Genomic DNA, 535 nt, shown 5'->3' on the forward strand with positions numbered 1-535 from the left:
CATACTTTTTTCCTTTGGTTCCCGATGTGCAAACTATCTTATTTTTGTGGATTTCTGCATGATATATCTTATTTTATTCAAAATACAAAATAAATAATTTAAGAATATTCAGGCAAAAGCCCAGAAATACAATTATGCATTGATATACAAAATAATAAAATTGAAATATTTACTTTTGATGAACAAAAAAAAACTTTTTTACATGTTCTAGGTTTTAGATATTTTAATATCTAGTTTTTTTATATTTTCTCTTAAATTATCTATTAAATAAAACTATTTTTGTTTACAACATCATATCCTTGTAAATGTTTAAATATATGTTGTGGGTAAATACACATTACATATGTCTGATACATACTTTTTAAGAAATCCCCCCCCTTCTATCTCTTCCTACTTTCTTTCTCCCCTTTCCAACCTTTTACTCCCCTTTATATTAATTTACCCCCCTTCCTCCCCTTTTGCCCTCCTTCCTACCCTTTTACCCACCTTCCTACCCTTTTACCCCTTTTTCTCCACTTTATACCCTTTCTCTCCT

The sequence above is a fragment of the Eurytemora carolleeae genome, unplaced genomic scaffold (assembly GCF_000591075.1).
Source record: "Eurytemora carolleeae unplaced genomic scaffold, Eaff_2.0 scaffold179, whole genome shotgun sequence".
Classification (NCBI taxonomy): domain Eukaryota; kingdom Metazoa; phylum Arthropoda; class Copepoda; order Calanoida; family Temoridae; genus Eurytemora; species Eurytemora carolleeae.